Source organism: Bos javanicus, chromosome 3, assembly GCF_032452875.1.
Source record: "Bos javanicus breed banteng chromosome 3, ARS-OSU_banteng_1.0, whole genome shotgun sequence".
Taxonomy (NCBI): Eukaryota; Metazoa; Chordata; class Mammalia; order Artiodactyla; family Bovidae; genus Bos; species Bos javanicus.
In genome coordinates, this window is record NC_083870.1 from 67,945,462 (window position 1) to 67,968,108 (window position 22,647).

Sequence of the window (22,647 nt, forward strand, 5' to 3'; positions counted from 1 at the left end):
GCATCCTTTCTTCTACTGAGGATTCAGTTCAGCCACCTCCTCCCTTGTCTTTCCTTTCCAAATCCATTCAATATGGAAAAATACACATCTTTTTCTCTGAATCCCCCCAGAATGTAGCCAAACCTTTCTTCTGACATCTTCTCCCTCATATTGCTGTCGCATGTTCTGAGGCTTATGTCACAGGTTTCTATTATCTCCTTAAGGACAAGGCTCTTTCTTAATTTATTTCCAAATTTCACCATGGTGGCTAGTTTAATGCCTGTGCATAGTAAGGACTATAAATGATAATGAAGAGAATATATCTTACAGTTACCATAAAAATAGATCTAAGATATATAAAATGACTATCTCAGTGCCTGGCTAATGGTGGCTGCTCAATAAATGGTGTACGTGTGTGTATAAAGTACACATATAACATAAATATGTGGTATATATTATTACCATTGCTGGCACTACCATTGTTGTTGTTGTTTAGCTGTTAACTCATGTCTGACCCTTCCCAGCCCCATGGACTGTAGCCCACCAGGCTTCTCTGTCCTTGGAGTTTCCTAGGCAGGAATACTGGAGTGGGTTGCCATTTTCTTCTCCAGGGGATCTTTCCAACCCAGGGATCAAACACGAGTCTCATGTCTTCTGTGTTGGCAGGCGGGGTCTTTACCACTGAGCTATCAGGGAAGCCCAGCACTTTCATTGCCATATGACTATTACTGATACAGATTCAGATTTCAGTGAAAGCATCTATGAATTTTCTAGCGCAGTGTAGGGTAAGAGCTTGGGCCTGTAAGTCAGGAGTTAGAAGATGCAAGTTTTCATCTCATTTCTGCCCAATGTTCATGGCCTTGGGCTAATCAACCTCCTTGGGCTTCAGTTCCCTCATGTGCAAAATATGTTTGTGAATGCCAGAAGGTTGAGCCTCTTTGAAGCAATAAGGTCTGTACCTCCACAATATCACATGGCAAGTCCCCTTGTGAGAGCTGGGCTCTCAGGGACACTCACCAATGGGCTAAACCCTCACCAATGGGCTAAGGACCCTTTGGCAAAGTGTTTTGGTGATGTGCAGAGATCCCCAGACATTCCACTTATTGATTTTACTGGCTGGATAAGGACTATTTTCTTCTTCAGTTTGTGATCATAGTGAGAATTTGAAAGTTGTTGAAAAAAAGAAATAAACTCCAAAGGGTTTTGGAGGTGACATAGCTAATCGTTTTTCTCTTGGCAAGTTACGGTGGGGGAATGCCTCTCAAGTGGATCACTCTGATGACAAGGCACTCATGCACCTGCTGACCCCACGTGACACAGGCCTGGGGACCTCAGTTATGGAGGCAGGAACACAGAAGCCCGGAACGATCATGTGTCACAGCTGGGAGATGCCTGTCTAGTCCAAGCATTTGATCTTACACATGAGGAAACTGGAGCTCGGAGGGACCAAAGGCCTCCTTCAAGGTCACAGAGCCAGTTAGTGGAAGAACTTGGAAGCGCACCTCCTAGGGTCCCAGCTCACAGCTTCTGCTCCCACTCCAGTCCCACTCACCATGGGCCAGCATCACGGCCGGCAAGGAGCATCTCTGATGCCAAAGTGAGATCCAAACAGACACACAATGTCTTCTCCCCTGCTCTCCCAGTTCTCAAATAAAATCTGACTGTTGGAGAGAGTTGATGTTGGCTTTGGGAAAAACTAATTCCAATTCTTAACTCCCATGAGAACAGTGAAGATTTTTGTCTTTAATGTACATGCCATCCCATCCTGGATGTGATTAGTAGGGAGCGGTAATCAACTGGTGCCTCAGAGGCCCTCTTCCTTTTCTGGCTGAGCACAGACCCAGAAACACCCCTCAGGATGTGGTTTACAAGAAATTGTGGATATGTTTCCTGGAACATATCTGTCTAGACTCAGATGGCAGCTGCTAGGCCATGAGCTCTAGAGAAGAAGCAGTCCAAGCATCAACCTGGCACAAGGCCTGGCAGATGGAAGACATTCAGTATGTTGTTTGGATGAGTGCAAAAACTGTCACTCATGCTGGTGACCACAATGTCACAGGATATTTAGTAGAATACGAAATGGCTCAGTAATGGATGCCCTTTAACAAATGAAGATGAGGTTGAAAATGAATCATCTGAGCTTATGGTTCTTGATATGTTTTTGGAGTAAGGAAACCAGACATATACTTTGTCAGAATCACTGTAGTGGAAATAGTTACGTGGGTGGAAGGGAAGGAGAGTAAGTTATCATCTTATTTAACTAGTGTTAGCATATATTATTATTTTAATAGTTTTGCTTCTCTCTTTTCTCACTCATTAGCAACTCAGGATGACCTGGACTTTCTGACACTGGAATCTGGCACCATTCTGTAATTCTGTGCTCTGGAGCTTGATATGAGAGCTAAGGCTCTCATTCATTCTCTCTCTCTCTCTTTCTTACTGGCCAGTTTTCTTTCTTTGGAGGGAAGCTAGTTCTGTGGGGAGAAATCAGGGAGCTGACTGCTAAGGTAGGATAAGCTTACAGGAGTAAGAAAGTCTCCTGAGGCAGAGACCTCTAAGTCCTACTCCAAGTCCCCTTGCTGGCCCAAATTCCCTGAGGATGGAATAATGTGGCCAAGTTACAATCAATTGTGGGAGGAAGTGTCATGAGGGTACTTCCTGGCCCATATAGGTACTTGGAACAAACTTCTAGCTCTCTCCTTTTTTTCTTTTTTTAAAGTTAATTTTATTGAAATGTACTTGATTTACAATGTTGTATTAGTTTCTGGTGTACAGCAAAATGACTCAGTTATATGTGTATATATATGTGTGAATATATATATTTTAAAATATTATTTTCCATTATGATTTATTGCAGGTTATTGAAGGTAGTTCCCTGTGCTATATAGTAGAACCTTGTTTATCTGTTCTCTATATAAGAGCTTGCATCTGCTAATCACAGAATCCCAATCCATCCCTCTCCCATCGCTCTCCTCCTTGGCAACCACATGTCTGTTCTCAGTGTCTCTGTTAGCACCCTCTTTTCCTGACACAGCAACCTTGCAGGCTACAGGATAGAAAAAGGTCATCTGACTCATTTTGGACTTTGAGTGCAGAATAAACCTCAGTGTGTTAAAAAATTTACTTGTTAGGTTTATTTGTTACTGAAGCATAGTCTATCCTGAACTTTCCTCTGATTTATCAAGCCCATTTCATCTGAGGATGACAAGTTGGAGGTGGGGGGCAGGCAGGATGCAGGACAGGAGGCTTTTGTGAATTCAACATTTTGCATTTGTTTAGAGATCCTCCTCTGTTTATCCGACCCTGTTATTGCAAAGATTTGGACCGATTGAATGACTGAACAACAATTCCTGTTATCCTGCTTAGAAATATGAATGTGTCTGCACAGGACAGAGGGATTTGAGGGGAATTTATACACAAGCCCAAATTTTCTCTTTTGCTCCTAGTTTCCCCTGTGTTCCTTTTTTTTTTTGCTAAAAAAACAAAAACAAACAAACAAAAAAACAAAAAAAACCCTATTTTGATAAAAGACAAACTTTCTGGAGATTTAAATATTTCAGATGGTAAACTTTCTGGAGATTTAAATATTTCAGATGGTAAACTTTCAATAATTTTATAGCTTTTTAATCATCATGCTCTTTTAGCTTTAACAATCCCTCATTTAAAATGACTAATTTTCCTTAAGAAAATAGGGGAAATGGTTCATGACATTGATCTTGGCAGTAATTTCATGGACCTGACATCAAAAACATTGGCAACAAAAGCGAAAATAGCCAAGTGGAACTACATCAAACTAAAAAATCTTCTGCAGAGCAAAGAAAACAATCCTATCTCCCATCTCATGGTCTTTTTCCTACTGAAAGTTTTCATCCCCACTATTTCCTTCTGAATTATATAACCTTATGATTAATCATTTTAATGTGCAGATTAATTCTGGGTCTTCATGTCCTGTCCTTAGCTGACATAAATGAAGGAAATGAAAGAATAGAAGATATCAATTAAATCATTTACCTCTCCTCTCCCAAGAGATTTTTAAATTAGATATTGCAAGGCAAAGAAATCAAACTCCCTTGCCATTGACCAAGTCATATTAAAGCCCTAGATTGCCACCTGGTAGATATTGCTTGACTGCTCAAAATTATAGATTTAGGTCTCTACAAAAAAGGAATATACTTCTGCAAGAAGAAGAACAGTTCCTCAGTTAAGTGTTGGTTCAGTTATGAACTGACCAAGTACTCCCACATACCATGTCTGTGTCAGCTAAAGCAAGGACTCTAGTGTCCCTCACAGGGCAAAGGTTCACAGTACAGATACCCACTTCACAATCCCCAGCTGTAAAGCATCAATTCCTGCAATGGCAGTCATTCAAAATGTTGTAATTAAACCATCATTAATTAGGTCCTAAAACATCCTTATTACCACTAATGTGGTGTCATCACCAAAATACTACCAATGAATCATCAAATGCATGGAAAACAAAATGTGAAGATGATGATGATGACTATAATAATTTGTAATCTAGCCTTGATGCAGGTAACATGCATTCTTGGTTTTGAATCCATTGTACTGAGATTAAACATGCATGCTGCATGTTTCCAAGCTATGTTTTAGAAAGATAGCATTTAATGAGTATATAAGGTTACCATATTTTTCAATTAAAAAAAGATACCAACTGAGTTTCCAAGTACAACATCTGAAATAAAGAACTAATTGTCCTCTTGAAAAAATAAAGTTGCAGATTCACTTTAAATAGCCATTGAAATAAATGTCTAGGTCCAAGATGGAGCTACTCCTGCCTGGTATGCCAGGTCAGCAAACTGATACAGGTAACTTTCAAGTCCCGAGAAAAGTTTCATTTGACTAGAAACACAGTGTATCCTGTCAAACAATCCCCACATGCCAAGCCAATTCAGGGTTCTATATGTATTTCCTTTTTCCTTATTCATTTTCTCTTCTTTATTTCTTATTCTTTATCCTATAAAAGCATCCTGCCTTCCAGCCCATTATGAAGTTCTCTGGACCCTGGCAAATGGAGACTGTTTGCTTCATGAAGTGTTAAATAAAGTTTGTTTGTACCATCTAAATTGTCTTTAATTATTTTAAGAGAGCTTAATCTCTACATATTTCCTGCCACATGATAAAGAAAATATGTTTTTAAAGCTACAAGATACAGTTTCTAAGTCAGAATTATTTATATTATAATCAACCTAGATATATAAAATGTTATTCATCCTAAACTTCAGTTAACATCTAATAAAAAAGGCAAATTCATTTTTCTGGGACTGAGCTGCAGACGAATAGATAAGAAAGCTGTGGTACATATACACAACAGAATATTACTCAGCCATTAAAAAGAATACATTTGAATCAGTTCTAATGAGGTGGATGAAACTGGAGCCTATTATACAGACTGAAGTAAGCCAAAAAGAAAAACACCAATACAGTATTTAACGCATATATATGGAATTTAGAAAGATGGTAATGATAACCCTATATGCGAGACAGCAAAAGAGACACAGATGTATAGAACAGTCTTTTGGACTCTGTGGGAGAGGGTGAGGGTATGATGGTTTGGGAGAATAGCATTTAAACCTGTATATTATCATATGTGAAACAAATCGCTAATCCAGGTTCGATGCATGAGACAGGGTGCTTGGGCTGGCGCACTGGGATGACCCAGAGGGATGGGATGAGGAGGGAGGTGGGAGGGGGGTTCAGGATGGGGAACACCTGTACACCTGTGGCAGATTCATGTCAGTGTATGGCAAAACCACTACAATATTGTAATTAGCCTCCAATTAAAATAAATAAATTTATATTTAAAAAAAGGCAAATTCAGGAATTCTGCACATGATTTCATTTTTATTCTCATTACTCTCTTGCTAATAAATGTGTGTGTGTGTGTGTGTGCACACTCAGTCGTGTCTGACACTTTGTGACTCCATGGACTGTAGCCTGCCAGGCTCCTCTGTCCATGAGATTATTCTGGCAAGACTACTGGAGTGGGTTGTAATTTCCTTCTCTAGGAGATCTTTCTGACCCAGGGAATGAATGCAGGTCTCCTTTGTCTCCTGGATTGGCAGGGACAATTCCTTATCACTGAGCATCTGGGAAGCTCTGTTGCTAATAATACAGTTATGAATTTTAATTGTTCCCCAAGGTTAGAATCATGGATAATTAAGTAAGCAAAACTGTGTCTGAGTTTGGATCAATATTCTATAGGCCTAGAATTTCATAAGAGGAACTGGACTCAGCTAGCACTTCAGAAACCAGGTCCCCCCAAAACCGAGTTCCCCTGACAAGTATGATTAGACTCTCTATTCAAAACCTAATTGCCTGTCTTGTCCGGCTCCTGTTCCCCTCAGGATTGAGAAGCATCAAAGAAAAAGGGGGATTGAAATTGAACAGGACTCTGTGAGTCCATCCCATGTACAAAAGCCCCTGTGTATCCCCCACCTTTTCTTGTTTGTAGAAAACGATTCTACTCTCCTATACCTTCCATGAGTTTCAAACAGCAGACTCAAATGGTTACTACTTAGAGAAATGATGATATGCGGAAACAAAGGAAAAGCAATTAAGAAAGATAGCTTGAACAATAGTTCAGTGATAGGACAGTCTTCCTCAAGGAATATACACAGCAATCAGATGCATACCTTTGGGTTGTTATGCAGAAACTAAGACCCCTGACCAGGTATAGGATGGTGATTATATACTGACCTCAGTCTGGTTGGAACCTGAAAGTTGATGACTGAGGTTCCTGAAATGCCACCTTGTCACCTAACCACCACCACCCAATCAAAGGAAATTCATGTACCCTGCAACCCTCAGTCCAAATATTGCATTTTAAAATCCTTCCCTGAAAACCATAGGGGAGTTTGGGCCTTTTGAGCATGAGCTACCAGTTCTCCTTGCTTGGTGCACTGCAAACACACACTGTACTTTCCTTCACTGCAACTCATGTCAATTGATTGTTTATGCTGGGTAGCAGGCAGGTGAACCCAAGTTTAGTTCAGTAACACTTCCACATACTAATTCATATCTATTTAATTTTGTAATTTGGTAGGAGACCAACCTATCCATTCAGGGATAGGCACGCCCATTTGAAAATAGTTGTTAACATGTTCAAAAAAATGTTTGCGTGCTTATCCTTATGTATATTGAATGCACCATTAAATTAAAACACAAAAATGAAAAATCCGAAATCACTCAAATTCCTAGGTAAAGTCATTTAAAATATTAAAACTAAACAACTTAAACTTTTTATCATCCACAAACCATTCTGGCCCACTCTTGCAAAAAAGCTCACAAGGCAATTTGGGTTGGAGGCATTTTTCTTCTTTAACTCTTCCAAGTGCAGCTTTGAATTAGCATGTTCAATAAAGCAAGTAACACTTCCACTTGATTGCTTGAAACCATTCTTGACCCTCATTTCATTCTAGTTGGAGGTAATTACTTGCTGCTAATGCAAAGTGCTAAAGACAGCCTTAAATTCTGTTGAATTATTATGTAGATTGGGAATCAGACCTCTCCAATTTTTCTCTTAAAACAGCACCATAACTCTAATTTCTACTTTGTCAGACTCAAAAGTCAACCTATTTTGAGTGAAAACTTTTTCCTTAAAATAAGATATTGATCTTGGACCTGGTGGGAGAAATGGGTGAAATTCTTTGGAAATGAAGTCAGGAGTGAATGTCAGTAATAGGATAGGTGAAGTATATACTTTCAGGATCTAATATATCTCAGCTCTTATCCTTTTTTTTTTCAAACCTTGTATTTTTTCAAAATACAAGACTGTGTAGGCAATCTAAGTAGCAACTCCAGATGTAACCAGAGTCACTGCATGATTTTGTTGTTTTATCTGAGTCTAGATGAAAACTCTGAATATCAACTCATTTAAATTCAAATCAATCATTGCTGTATACTAAGAAGTCATCTCTGGATTAATAGTATTTACGGTAAAATGGAGCAGGGTTTCTCTTCGCCACATTCCTGGAATCAATAAAAAAACAACAGTAAAAGGCATTTTTTTCTGTGAATACCTAAATGACTTCATAACCATTACTCCACTCAGGAAAAATGATTCTTATAGCACAGTGAAGGGGAGAGAATGCTTGGCTTCTATTAAGACTAATGGAGATTGGGATGCAAAGTTCACTGTCAGGAAAGAAGCAGTTGCCACGATCCTGGAGAACTGGAGGAAAATTTACTAATTAGTTCTTCCTAAACCAAGAAGCTTGTTGTTTTACTCTCCATCCTTCATGAAAAGTAAAGCACAGGATCATATTTATACCTAACAAGGGTAAATGAAATATCTTCCAAAATTAAAAAAAGATGACAAATGCAATAACACAATCTTAATAAATGGGGTTGTGCATTCTTTACTTTAAAATGTAAGTCTACAAAATGTCGAAAACATCACACTTGAAAACTTGGGACTGGCGGGAGATGATTTATTGACTCCATTCCTCTGGGGAGGGCAGGCCCCAAGCACATTTCCTATGGCATCCCTACTATTTTCCATTTTCTAAAATTATGCTTCTGGTCTAATCAAAATACTACTTTGACACAGACTTTTTAATCTTCCTTTTTTTCTTCCACAAAATCACCTCAGGTACCACAAATCCACTTTATTGGAAACCATAATCTTGTACTTAAAGAACAACTCAGTGTTAACCCCAGGCCCTCTGGACACCTTTAATCAGGTTTGGGTGAGTCCTGAAATCCTAGAATGCCTGAGTCAGGGCTCGAGTCAGTAAGAAGGGTTTTACAGACCCTCTCTGTGTAGGGCCCACACCCCAGCCACTTTACCCTGTGACTGGCATGGCCCTGGCACTTCTGCTGAGTTAGGAGAGAATCCAGCCAGTCCCGGTTTCCCAGGAGAACCACTCCAAGCTGGGCCCAAGCTGCCCAGCATCCCCAAGGCAGGAGCGGCACCATCTGTATTGAGCTTCCAGGTCTCTCTTTTTTCAAAAGATCATCAGATGTTCATCTAAGTTGGTTTTCCTCAATTTGCTAAGCTTCAAATGCAAGGAAAAGACAATTTTTCCTCAGGTGAATTCTGGGGAGAAAAAGCTATAACTTCAGATCCAATGCTGATCTGAAAATAAATGCTGAGGAAGACAAACTAGGGGAGAGGAGCAGAGAGCAATTTCCAAGGAAAATCAGCATTATTAGGCTGATGCTAAAATCTCCTGTGAACCTTAAAGCCTGCCCTTAATGAAGGAAGCTGCTTTCTAGGGAATGTGCTAGCTTACATCCACAAATGAATTCATTTGGAAGGATGGTTTTTCAATTTACAGTTCACTCATTCATTCATTTGTTGGTCAGTGAGTACATATTGGATACTCGTATTTGCCAGACTCTGTGTAAGGCCCTGGGGATACACAGCAAGCAAATGGATGAAAATCCCTACCTCTGTGTGGCTCACATTCTCATGGGTGAAGAGGGGTTTCAAAATAAACAATTAGAGGAATAAGTAAAGAAAGATAGAAAGGGGGAAATTTAATTTATTCTTGGTACAATAAATACTTTTTATACTCAGGCTTTTGGGCTTGCAATTAAACAAAAATCCTCTGCTAAACAAAGCTTTCTATTTTTCATAATGAATATCACATTTCTTAGCTCCAGATTATCTTGACCTATAAACTATTAGCTGTGAAAGTGACCCGATAGCCATGTATTTCTCCCATTTAAAAAGCGAAAGCAATTGCACGGGAATTGTTGCTAGTGTTCTCAGACAGAACCAGAACACATTTACTTCTAGATTTCTGGCCCCCTATATCAGGGGAAGCTCTTGTACATCCTACCAGGATGAAAACTCTCGCCTTGGGCAGCCTTAGGGTAAGAGAAGCAGCAGCGGGGTCACACAGGACTCCTTGCTTTTGATCCGTCTACACTCACAACTCTTGTTTTCCTCAGCACATGACCACTAAATGAATTACCTGCTGGGCACCCACCATCCTCCTGTTGCACCCTACGTGTGCAAACTCACACCCTACTTTTGTTAAAGAACACAATAGTCAGGTATACTCCAGAGAAAGTCCACACCATCTGAAACGTGTATGACCGGAATCTTGGCAGCCATCGTGTCTTTGCATTTTAGAACTGGTTTCCATGAGCTAGATGGAATATCTTGGCACAACAATGAATTAAAAGCATTAATTATATACTAAGGCATCAGGGGAAAGGAAAAAAAACTTACAGTTAAATTCTCATGTTACTTGTGTCTGATTATTCATGGTTGGATTTAGATAGCCTTCTCCCTAACCTACTGGAACAGCGGTCCCAATCTTTTTGGCACCAGGGTCCAGTTTCGTGGAAGACAATTTTTCTACAGGCTGGGGCGGGAAGGGGGATGGTTTGGGGATGATTTAAGCATATTATGTTTATTGTGCACTTTATTTCTATTCCTATTACATCAGCTCCACCTCAGATCACCAGATATCAGATCCTGGAGATTGGGGACTCCTGTGCTAGAAAGAGTTGTGGTGTTGAGGGAACCAGGGTTTAGAAGTACTTCAGGACTGCCTGCTGTAGGCACTGTTATTGTGTTGATGATAATGCGAACCTCTCAGCATGGGAAATTATATGACACAAAGATAAAATCAGATTTATTTTAGAAGGAGCTGTCAAGTGACTTTACTGAATGCTGCCTGTTACATGTTCAGTGTAAACCACTGAGAACAACACTATATATTTAAGAAGGAACAGAGGTAGTAAGTTTCTAAGTGGCTTGTGTGCTACAAGAAATTACACAATATCTTACGCATCACCCAAGCTCACAGAGTTGATAATCCTGACATTTGGTCAGCCACAGCTTCTGTATTTTGCCTCCAACCGCTACTTAACTAAAGTTGTGCCCAGTAATGACAATTTTTAGTTAATACTCACAATAAAAATGCTAATTTTTTGAGGCTCCAAAAAAAGTTTTCAGTGAATCTCTACAAGCATAACTAAGCTCTAGCCATCCAGTGAAACCAGCTATGATTGTCAGACCTACGATATTTGTGTTTGTGTTTTATTTTTGTTATGAACCCCAAAAGACAGGTGGCAGAAAGGTGAGGAGCCAGAGAAGGCAAAATGGGTACACTCCAAAGCTCATAACTAAGCTTGGCACAAAAGCAAAAGGTGTTTGCAGCTGCCACTGTGGTATGGACCTTATGATTATTTTTGTTGAACTTGATTTAGACGAGGGAGTTAGAAGAGAGGCACTGTGGGTACAGCAGACCCTTTCCAGCTGTGGCAAAAGACCAGATTTTAATTCCCAGTTTACTGCTCACTATGTAACTTGCCCAAGTTATTCTATTTCTAAGGATCTCAAGTTTCATCACCCTGAAGGAGCCAGATGCCATCGCTTCTAAGGTCCCCTCCATTTAATACACATTTAAAATAGTCTGTCATAAAAAGCACAGTAACATGAGTTTTGTGAGCTAACATTTATTAATGTTTTTGTATGTACAAGCACCACATTGTGCTCCATTATATCAGTCTTATTTATTTATGAAGGCTTGGAGATTCTCCCCTAAGATGGTGGAGGAATAGGACCGGAGACCACTTTCTCCTCAACAAATTCATCAAAAGATCATTTGAATGCTGAGCAAATACCACAAAACAACTTCTGAACGCTGGCGGAGGACACCAGGCACCAGAAAGGCAGCCCATTGTCTGGAGAGGAGGTAGGACAAAATATAAAAAATAAAAAGAGAGACAAAAGAGTTAGGGACAGAGACCCATCCTGGGGAGGGAGTCGTAAAAGAGGAGAAGGTTCTAAACACCAGGAAACCCTCTGACCAGCGGGTCTGTGGGGAGTTTTGGAATCTCAGAGGGCAACATAACCTGGAGGAAAAATAAATAAATAAAACCCACAGATTATGCGCCTAACTGCAACTCCCAGTGGAGAAGCAGCCCAGACGCCAGCATCCACCACTAGCAAGTGGGGCTGCACAGGGAGGCCCGGGCTGCATTGCTTAGGGTAAGGACCAGGCCTGAATTCCCCGAGGACAATCTGAGGGAGCTAATGTGAGATAGCACCCCAAATTGTGGGATAGCCAGAGAGAGAGGGAAAAAAAGAGAGAGAGAGGAAAGAGAGAGAGAGAGAACTTTCCCACAAAAAAGCTCTAACCTAAGGCACTGCCAGGCCTCTCACAGAACAAAGGACTTAGTGAATACCAGAGGAGAGCTAGCTGAGAGTGGGCCAGCCCATCCCTCACCAGAGGCAGGGAGGCAGGTGGGCGACAGCCAGAGCTAGAAGGCAAGGAGCAAACTCGGCCCCAGAGAAGTCTGCTGCTGCTGGTGCTAATTCGCTTCAGTCGTGTCCAACTCTGTGCGACCCCATAGACGGCAGCCCACCAGGCTCCCCCGTCCCTGGGATTCTCCAGGCAAAAACACTGGAGTGGGTTGCCATTTCCTCCTCCAATGCATGAAAGTGAAAAGTGAAAGTGAAGTCGCTCAGTCGTGTCCGACTCCTTGCGACCCCATGGACTGCAGCCCACCAGGCTCCTCCGTCCATGGGATTTTCCAGGCAAGAGTACTGGAGTGGGGTGCCATTAGACAGCAGCCTCTACCAAACTGCGAGCAGGCTCCCAGTTGCTAACCAAGTCTTCCTGGGATCCTGGACAGTTGACATCTGCCAGGAGGGTCACAGCCAGAGATCAGCTCCCCAGAGGACGCACACGGCACACTTGAGACGGTGCTCCCACTGCACACCCAGAAAACCAAGTGGCTGGGATTGGGGAGGTGATAAGATGCACCGCCAAACTGGGGGAGTGCCTTCGCCAAGCACCTGGTCACCTGAACTGCTTGGACCTGGGAAGGGCACAAAATGCAGGCCCAACTGAGTCTGCATCTTTGTGGAGTACCCAATTTCCTGAACCTGAGCAGCGTAGATCTGGGAAGTGCACGTAATCCAGGACCTGCCTTAGACAGTTCCCCTGCAGAGCAACCTGGAGCCTGAGCAGTGTAGACGGGGAAAGCACACACGCCGTGAGTGGGGCAAACCCATTGTGGCCCAGACACTACGAGCACTCCCCACACACGCCAGTGATATTTGTTTGCAGTGTTCCTCCCTCCCCACAGCACAACTGAAAAAGTGAGCCTAAATAAGTGACCACCTTCACCCCCTTATGTCAGGGCGGAAGTTAGATACTGAAGAGACTTGCAAACAGAGGAAGCCAAAATAAACAGAGGGAACCGCTTTGGAAGTGACAGGTACAACAGATTAAAACCCTGTAGTTAGCAGTGGCTACATTGGAAAGGACCTATAGACCTTGAGAAGAAGTGTAAGCTGGAACAAGGAACTATCTGAAACTGAACTGACCACATATGTTCTCAACAGCTCCAGAGAAATTCTTAGATATGTTTTACTATTATCATTTTTAAGTTTTTTAAATTAAAAAAATTTAAGTTCTTTATTACTCCTTTAATTTTCATTTTTAAAACTTACTATTACCCTTCAAAAAAAAAACACCCTATTTTAAAAGCAAATTTCATATATTTTTAAAATAACTTTTGTGATTTTGTTTTTTTTTTTTTTTAAGATTGTATTTTTGAGAGTCTAACCTCTACTCGATTTTTAATCTTTACTTTTTGGTATTTGTTATCAATTCTGTACCATTAAGAATCCAATCTTCAGTATCCATTTCTACTTAGAAGTGTGATTACTGGCTTGATTGCTCTCTCCCCTTTTGACTCTCCTTTTTCTCCCCCAGGTCATCTCTATCTCCTCCCTCCCCTTCTCTTCTCTACTTAACTCTGTGAATCTCTTCGTGTGTTCCGGGCTGTGGAGAACACTTAGGGAACTGATTACTGGCTAGATCTGTCTCTTTCCTTTTGACTCCCCCTCTTCTCCTCCTGGTCACCTCTATCTCCTTCCTTCCTCTTCTCTTCTCTATGGAACTCTGTGAACTTCTCTAAGTGTTCCAGACTGTGGAGAGCAAATAGGGAACTGATTACTGGCTAGATTGCTCTCTCCTCTTTTGATTCTCCCTCTTCTCCTTCTGGTCACCTCTATCTTCCTCCTCCCTCTTCTTTTCTCTATGTAACTCTGTGAACTGCTCTGGGTGTCCCCCACTGTGGAGAATCTTTTCACCATTAACCTAGATGTTTTATCATCAGTGCTGTATGGATAGAGAATTCTTGAGGCTACTGTAAGAACAAGACTGAAAGCCAAAGGCAGGAGGCTTAAATCCAAAACTTGAGAACACGAGAAAACTCCTGACTCCAGGGAACATTAATTGACAAGAACTCATCCAAAACCCTCCATACCTATACTGAAACCAAGCTCCACCCAAGAGCCAAAAAGTTTCAGAGCAAGACATATCAAGCTAATTCTCCAACAACACAGGAACATAACCCTGAGCACAAATATACAGGTGGCCAAAAGTCACACCAAACCCATAGACACCTCAAAACTCACCACTGGACACTTCATTGCACTCCAGAGAGAAGAGATCCAGCTCCATCCATCAGAACACCAACGCAAACTTCCCTAACCAGGAACCTTGACAAGCCACTCATCCAACCCCACCCACAGGGAGGAACCTCCACAATAAAGAGGAACCACAAACTTCTAGCATACAGAAAGGCCACCCCAAACACAGCAACCTAAACAAGATGAAAAGGCAGAGAAATATTCAGCAGGTAAAGGAACATGATAAAAGCACACCAAACCAAACAAAAGAGGAGGAGATGGGGAGTCTACCTATCCATGAAGACTTCAGGGCCTAATAATCATAACAATACTGACAACAACTAGCATTTATTGAACACTTACTTCATGTCAGGTTTTATACTAATGGGTTGACTTTACCTGAACTCAGAAACCCCTCCTCTCTAATACGTGGTCACCATGGCCACATCTTCTGTATCTTGTCTCCAACTGCTATTTAAATTAGAGCTGTGCTTAGTAATAGCAATTGTAACCTAATACTCATAGTTAAATTGCTAATTCTATTACATGCCTCAAATATAAGTTTTAGTGAACTATACATGCGTAACTAACCTACAACTCAGTGAAGCTGACTGTGGGTGCCAGTCTTATGATTTCTTAGTTGTACATGCATTTGCATGTACATAATTAAATAATGACAGTGACACTATGAAAGTGGTACTCAGATTATTCTCATTTTCAGATAAGGAAATGGAGAGGTTAATTAACTTAAGTGAAGTAGGTGGCAGGTAGATGGCAGTCAAATCCCAGAGTCTTCCATTCCCTGGAATATAAATTCCATGATGGTAGTAACCATGTCTGTCTCATTTGCCTCTGCCTCTCCAGTGCCTACAGCAGGGTCTGACATACAGCAGGTGATCAATAAATATATGTGGAATGAGTGAAGAGTTAACTCTTATCCCTTACTCTCAACCACACTGCCAGATACATCACATAGTCAACCCTCCCAGTGATCCTGTAAGAGACAGCAAGGAAGGCCCTAATGGTGAGCACAGGTAGATTAGCACCATTTATTTCATCTCTGCTCCTGGAAAACCAAGTGAAACTGTGCATATTTTGTTGGCCTTAAGCCCCTTCCTTTTGTACAAAGGATGATAGAACTGTGGAGTGTTTGTGTCAGGGAGCCCAAGTGGATAAGCTTCCCTCGGCCTTTGCTCTGGAAATGGCATTCCCATTGACAGCGGGTCCTGATTTTGCAAGGAAAAGCCAGCTGGTTGATTAGTTGTATGAGTGACCATCTCCTGTAGGAGTTCTGATTAGTTTTCATCATGCCTTTGCCTTTGGACCATGAATAAGATTGTCTCGCTTTTCTATCATCAGAACTGGTTACCTGTTAATATACTTCCAGCCCTAATGGAAGAGAAATGAGAAGGGAGATGGCTTGAGTGTCCCAGCGGCACTCAACCTGCTATCACTAGTGCCGAGCAGGGCCACTCATCCCTTAAGAGTTGACAGAGCATCTCTGAGATAAAGTGGACACTGCAGCTGAAGCCACGAGTGCTCAGAGTGCAGCCACGTCCATCTAGAACACAAGAAAGCAAAGGCAGCCTCCTGGAGGAAGGATTTGCTCCCAGTTGAAAACATCCGGCTCTGTGGAATCCAAGAGGATTGATTGTTTAGTAAATATTTCATCAGGAACATCAGCTGTGGAATTTGGATGCTTAACTGTTGCAGATAATTAAATGTAAATAATTAAAAATTAATAATGTTTGAAATGTTAAGCATAATGAGGCAGCTGATATCATATAAGAAGGGGTCCACTTATCCTGAAGATTCGCTGGCCGCCTTCAGAGCTGGGTCACAGCAAAGATGGCTTGCGTCAATTCCTGATAGTTCCAGGGATGCAGCACTTCACTCCAACTTGGCAAAAGGCACTCACTACCAACAGATGTCTTCTGGTCCACGCCACTGTAGTACGCAGATCTTTCCAAAGGCTCTATCCAGAGCTGTTACTGGGGTGTGTGTGAGCGGGGGCAGGGGAGAGCCTGTAAACTTACTGCCAGAAATCACACTTGCAGTCAGAAGGTGCTAGAACTGAAACAAAGATGAATCCACATTTGTTTAGTGAATTATGTAATGGAAATAAGCTCCCTGGAGAGTTGTTCCATTTAGTCTTTTCTCTTGCTCTCGCTCTCTCATCTTCAATCATTTCCCTATTCCTCCCCAGTAGCTACTTCTCTTCATTCTAAAAATAATATGCTCAAGTGTTCCTCCTCGTACAAAGAGAATTCTCTCAACGTGTCTCCCTGTAAAAGCCTTTCCTCTCTCCTTTCTTTCCTCATCAAATTTCTTGAAAGAGTGTAGCACATTCCCTCCTCCCTCTCTGCAGCCCTGCTTCCCTGGTGTGGCAGCCTGACCCTGCCATCACCACACCACACACAAACTGCTCCCAGAAGTTACTGATGCTGTACTGCCCCATAAATCTAATGCTCTCTCTTTTTAAAAATCTTTTTTTTTAATTTATTCATTTCTTTATTTTCCTGACTGCACTGGGTCTTTGTTGCTGCGTGTGGGTTTTCTCTAGTCGTGGGGCATGGGGGTCTACTTGCATTACACAGGCTTCTTATTGAGGTGGCTTCTCTTGTTGCAGAGAAGGGCTCTAGGGAGTGTGGGCTCAGTAGCTTTGGCACATGGGTTTAGTTGCTCTGCAGCATGTAGAATCTTCCTAGACCAGGGATCAAACACATGTCCCCTGCATTGGCAGGTGGATTTTTAATCACTGGGCCATCAGAGAAGTCTCAATGCTCTATTAAGACTTCTCTATAGCATCTTATACTTGCAACTCTATTTTTCTGAAATCATTTTCTCCTCTGGTTTAAGCTCTAACATTTTCTCCTGATGCTCCATCTACTTCTCTGGTGACCATTGTTTAGTTCCTGGCCTGCCCTCAAAGGTGAGCTTTTCCCCTACATTCTTTTCTTCTCTATACAAGGGCCTGCAAATGCAAGTCCAACAGAGAGAAAGCCGGAAACAAACTCGTGAAACGGATGGGATAGGAGAGGTATAAGACAACAGGGAGTGGTGTGGTCTGTGGTAAATGGATATTGTATACCCTCATGCTAAAGGCATTCAAATCGGAATAGAGTCATTTTGATCTCTTCAGCGGCCTTACCAAGAGCAAGGAATTATAAGCATAAGTATTAATGGTCAGGTAGGACAGAGGAGAAAAAGGCATGTTTCTTTTATGTTCTTCTCTGGTAAAGATGGGACTGATATCAGTATCAGGGATGGTTGCTGTTGGTTTTCTGTTGGTTTTTCTTATCATGGTACACAAAGAAGTAACAGCAAGTGAGCACAAAGTACCTTGGCCAGCTGAATGCATTCATTTCCTGTTTTTCCTTGAGGTTTGCATGTACTCTGTTTAGGAAATGCTTGTTGGGTGTTTGCCTTACTTAGTGAATTTGCTGTTTCTTCTTCAACTCAGCAGACCCAACTCTTCCTCACACCACCTTCTATCAAGCTACCAACCATTCTCTTTAAAAAAAAAAGTATTGGGGGTTTAAAAGAATTGATGCTTTTGAACTGTGGTGTTGGAGAAGACTCTTGAGAGTCCCTTGGAGACTCTCCAACCAGTAGTCCAATAAAGGAGATCCACCCGGTCCATCCTAAAGGAGATCAGTCCTGGGTGTTCATTGGAAGGACTGATGCTAAAGCTGAAACTCCAATACTTTGGCCACCTGATGTGAAGAGCTGACTCATTTAAAAAGACCCTGATGCTGGGAAAGATTGAGGGCAGGAGGAGAAGGGGACGACAGAGGATGAGATGGTTGGATGGCATCACTGACACAATGGATGTGGGTTTGGGTGGACTCTGGGAGTTGGTGATGGACAGGGAGGCCTGGTGTGCTGCGGTTCATGGGGTCGCAAAGAATTGGACACGACTGAGCAACTGAACTGAACTGAACATAGTTTTAGACTATGAATGAAGGAAAATATTTGCAAATTATTCAGCAGATAAGAGGTTAATATCCAAAATATATAAGGCACTCATATAACTCAATAGCAAAAAAACCCCGAAACAATCCAGTTAAGAAATGGGCAGAGAAAATGAATAGGCGTTTTTTAATTTTTGTTTTTCCAGAGAAGATCTACAAATGCTAACAGTCACATGCAAAAGTGCTCAACATCATTAATCAGGGAAATGCAAATCAAAATCACAAATTATCACCTCACACCTGTCAGAATGACTGTCATCCAAAGGACAAGAAATAACAAGTGTTGGTGAGAATGTGGAGAAAACAAAACACTTGTGCTGTTGGTGGGAATGTAAGCTGGTGCAACCACATGGGAAACAGTGTCAAAGTCCCTTAAATATTGTTTTGGTATTTATTTGGTAAACAAAATTACCAGATTGTCCAGCAATCCTACTTCTGGGCATATAGCCAGAGGAAATAAAAATAGGATATCAAAGAGATAACCACATTTTCATGTTCACTGTAGCATCATTCACAATAGCCAAAGTATGGAAACAACCTAAATGTCCATCAACAGATGAATGGATAAAGATTATATGGAATATATACACAGTGGAATATTATTCAACCACGAGAAAGGAAATCCTGCCATTTGCAACAGCATGGATAGAACTTGAGGGTATTATGCTACGAGAAATAAGACAGAGAAAATGAAATACTGCATAGTGTCACTTATAAATGAAATCTTAAAAAGATAAAGCCAAGCTCTTATAAACAGAGAGTAGAAAAGTGGTTGCCATGGGCTGGGCAGTGGTGGTTGGGGAAACAAGAAATAGCTTGTAAAAGGGTATAAATTTTTAGCTGTATGATCTAGAAGATTTGAGACGCTAATGTAAAACATAGTGACTGGGGACTTCCCTGGTAGTCCAGTAGTTAAGACTCCATACTTCCAATGCATGGGATGTGCATTGGAATTCCCTGATTGGGGAACTGAGGTCCCACATGCTGTGCTAAGATCCCCATGTACCAGGAGACAAAAACAAACAAAAACCAAAACAAATGAAAAAAGAAGTGGTTACATTTAAGACTTCCCTGGTGGCATAGTGGATAGGAATCTGCCCGCCAATACAGGGGACGTAGGTTTGATCCCTGGTCCAGGTAAACTCCACATGCCACAGAGCAACTAAGCCCGTGCACCACAATATCTGAGCCCACGTGCCGTAACTGCTGAAGCCCACACACCACCACAACGGAGTCCACGAGCTGCAACTAATGAAACCCTTGTTCCTAGAGCCTGTGCTCCACAAGAGGAGCCACCGCAATGAGAAGCCTGTACACCACAAGGATGAGTAGTCCCTGCTCACTGCAATTAGAGAAAGCCCGTGCACAGCAATGAAGACCCACTGCAGCCCAAAATAAAACAAATAATAAAACATAGTGACTGTAGCTAATAACACTGTATTGTATAACTGAAATTTGCTAAGACAGTAAAACTTACATATTCTCACAAAAAAAAAATATGGGAAATGTAGTATGGTTTTTAACTGTGCTGATAATTTAATAAGATTATTATTATTTTTATTAATGTCCTGGTTACAAACTTATGGGTTTTGAGTGATTTGCCTCTTTCCTACTCCCCCCCCCACCCCCACCAAATTCCTATTATTTCAGTGTATGAATTTGCAAAACTTTGGTCTTTCAGAAAATCTTTTATTGTCAAATCATCAAAAGCAACAATCAAACAGAAATGACAAACAAAACCAAAAATCACCTGTAGGCTAGTGTAGGACCTCTGCTCTACAACCCCTCCTGAAGTGAAAGTGAAGTTGCTCAGTCGTGTTCGACTCCTTGCAACCCCATGGACGGTAGCCTACCAGGCTCTGCGGTCCATGGGATTTTCCAGGCAAGAATACTGGAGTGGGATGGCATTTTCTTCTCTAGGGGATCTTCCCAACCCAGGGATTGAACCCAGGTCTCCTGCATTGCAGACAGACACTTTACCATCTGAGCCACTAGGGATTAATCTCTGTTTTTGCTTCTATTAACTCCTGGTATGTTGCTGATCCCCAGACCTATATCTTCCAGTGCAGGCCATCTCTAGAGATGGAGATGATATTTGATGGTCTACAAAACGTCTCAACGTGGCATCTTCAAGGAATGTGTCCTGCATGAGCCTCTTACTGCTTTCCTTGACAACTCCCCCAGCCCCGCCAACAGTCAAACAGGCACACACACAGGCTCAACTTCCTGTTGTAAGTTGGATTGTGACTTCAGACTCAGTTTTGAGTCTCTAGTCTTACCCATATTTCAGTCAGTGGGCCACAAAGTCCTATCAATTCTTACTTTGGTTTTTTTGTGTTTTTTCTTTTCTTTACAATTGAAGTATAGCTGATTTTCAATGTTGTGTTAGTTTCAGGTGTACAGCAAAGTGATTTAGTTATACATACACATACATCTTTTTTTTTTAAAGATTTTTTTTAGCACAGGGAACTATACTCAATATTTTGTGATAAATAAGGGGAAAAATCAATTCTCACTTTGAAAGAGATTTTACATTCCACGCTTTTGCACTCAATTCTGCTCTCACTTCCCTCATTGAAGATTTCATCTTTTTCCTGAAGAAATCCACTGTTTCTCTGACTCCATCCCTTCTTTGCACCAATGTATATTACACACTGAGGTTTGAGACAGACTGAGAGATGGGAGATGAAATAAGTTCAGCTTTCAGAATCAGCCTTAACTCTTCATGGGCCTTTCTGAAGGGAGTGAGTTATGGGGATAAGTGTTATTTTTCAGCTAAATTGGAGAAGAAAAAAGCCTTACAATATCCTGAGAATCAACTAGATTTGATGGCTGTCAACAGTGAATGAGCCTGATTTTCTGAGCATATGGCACTTAGATGGCATATTCATTTACTGAATGAAGGTTGGAATACATGATACTGGTGCCTTAGGAACCTGGAAACTGCCTGCCCACTTTCCCTGCATCAGTTTGATTTTGGATTCTATCCTAAAATCCTTCTATCAGTAAAGAGAAAGGAGAACCTGTCTCGAATTAAGTCAGAGGATGTTTATTCTCCTTCCTGGGAGAATAAACACTGGACTGAATTTGGAGGATCTCCTGTATGTTGGAGGTGCCAGAGAACTGATGATGGAGTATGGGAATGACTTTGTCAACAAGGGGATACTTTCTTTTCTAGTCATACCTTTTGCTTCTACCCAAAGGAAGCTCTCTGAGCCCGAAAGTGTTCAAGCATTAATTAATTATGCTTAATAAATAAGTTCTAAATTTTGTCTACCTTTATGATTTTCAAATTTCCATTTGAAATGGTTATCTGAAGTAAATTTCTCTACTTCAGAATTTACTCGCTAACTTCCAAGTGAAAGTGAAGTTGCTCAGTCGTGTATGACTCTTTGAGATCCCATAGACTGTAGCCCACCAGGTTCCTCCGTCCATGGGATTTTGCAGGCAAGAGTACTAGAGTGGGGTGCCATTGCCTTCTCCAGGAGATCTTCCTAACCCAGGGATTGAACCTGGGTCTCCTGCATTTTAGGCAGACGCTGTACTGTCTGAGCCACCAGGGAACTTCCAATTACCTGACTGTTAATGAATAGGCTTCCCACCTAGCATGTAAATATTTTCATTACAGGGCCCTACTTACAGGTCCACTTTCAGCCCTCAACTCATTTACATAAGGGACTGGCTGGAACCCACTGAGCCCTCTGCTGTTTTTGGAACATAGCCTATGTGTACCCTCTTTCTGCTTTTGCTTAGTTTTCCCCCTCTATCTGAAATGTCTTCACTTGGGTCCTCCCATCGTCCTTTGAGGTTCAGATTAATTATTTCTTCCTGCAGACCTTCCCAGTCTCTGAGCCCCCCACCCCCTTTAAAACTGGATATGAGGCCTTTTTCTTCTAAATCCTAAATTACATAGGAATTCAATCAATAATTATACCAATAAGATATACTACATGGCCCTTCCAATACTTACTGTATCATTTCAGACTACAGTTCATTTTTTAAAATTTATTATCTGTGTTAATTACCTGATACTGACCATGATGTCATAATCAATTCTGCATCGCACTGGACAACAAAATGCCATATTCAATTCTTAGACATGATTCCCTGTCTCCTTTGCAGTTCCTCTTCTATAGAACTATTATTTATTGAATCATCTCAGGGTTCTATTCTGAATTCTTCTAATATCGTATGTTTATATCACCTATTTCTATGGACTTAGATAATATTTACCTATTTACAACTTCCAAATATGCATCTTCAGTTTCAGTTTTCATCTGAACTTCA

The 22,647-nt window shown here is 41.3% G+C and overlaps 1 protein-coding gene and 1 pseudogene across 1 annotated transcript in view; one reads left to right on the forward strand and one right to left on the reverse strand.

Annotated features, from left to right (window-relative positions):
* Nucleotides 1–22,647, reverse strand: part of ST6GALNAC5 (ST6 N-acetylgalactosaminide alpha-2,6-sialyltransferase 5) — a 212,940-nt gene that overhangs the window by 120,923 nt on the left and 69,370 nt on the right. The window lies entirely within an intron of this gene.
* LOC133245043 (transcription initiation factor TFIID subunit 9-like) lies at nucleotides 3,677–4,689 on the forward strand (annotated as a pseudogene).